General features: G+C 35.7%; 1 long non-coding RNA gene across 1 annotated transcript in view; it reads left to right on the top strand.

Annotated features, from left to right (window-relative positions):
• Positions 1-781, top strand: part of LOC113467651 — a 2,953-nt gene continuing 2,172 nt past the window's right edge. The window contains exon 1 of the long non-coding RNA XR_003391646.1: positions 1-261. This is a non-coding gene — a long non-coding RNA (uncharacterized LOC113467651). The remainder of the gene's footprint in view (positions 262-781) is intronic.

The raw sequence follows: 781 nt of genomic DNA, 5'->3' as shown, positions 1-781 counted from the left end.
AATGATGAGATCTACCTACCCTGAGCCGTTGTCACTGTTTTTCTGGCGCACCCTGTATATTTATTTCCCTTTCACCCTGCTTTCAACAGATCAAACTCCCTATAACCCTTGCTTTCTTATTTTATTTCAGGAAAACTACATATTCTGGGAGATCCGGGGGAGCACGGCAATATAGAATTAAGATTAAAAGAACATGATAGTCCTATTGTGATCTTATCTGGAACTAAAGAACTTTCGTTAATACGTCGTTTAGACAAAGAAGTAAGTATTCTTATTTTTAACTTGAAAAGCGATCCAAAAGGCAGATATATATTGCAGAACTTCAAAGAATATTATTATAGTTTATTTGTTAAAAGCCAACATGTTTCGGAGGCGCTCCCTCCATCATCAGGGCTACAGGAAACACTAAACAACGAGGTACACTGAACACAGAAGACTAGAGGAGATCACAGAAAGAGGGTAGGTATAAAGTTAAAATTATAAAATATTATTTTAACAAATAAACTATAATAATTCTTTGAAGTTCTGCAAAATATATCTGCGTTTTGGTTCTCCCTTCTCTTACCAGAGCATCACTAAACTGCATTGTGCATGTGTAAACAAAAAGAGCCAAATTTCTGTAAAGGTTTCAAGTTGATAATTATCTATCACCGTTTTCTCAAAAAGTGCCTGCGTACCTTTACCCTACCTATCATTACCTGTTGTTCTACTTTCCTTCGTCGCGACAAATTTCAAGATCAGAGCTCATTTGTGTGAGAAAATGTGAAAAAAATCCCCTAAA

Source organism: Diaphorina citri, unplaced genomic scaffold (assembly GCF_000475195.1).
Source record: "Diaphorina citri unplaced genomic scaffold, Diaci psyllid genome assembly version 1.1 scaffold517, whole genome shotgun sequence".
Classification (NCBI taxonomy): domain Eukaryota; kingdom Metazoa; phylum Arthropoda; class Insecta; order Hemiptera; family Psyllidae; genus Diaphorina; species Diaphorina citri.
The sequence above is the reverse complement of the archived record's forward strand: the minus strand, read 5'-3'. Positions and strand labels throughout refer to the sequence as shown.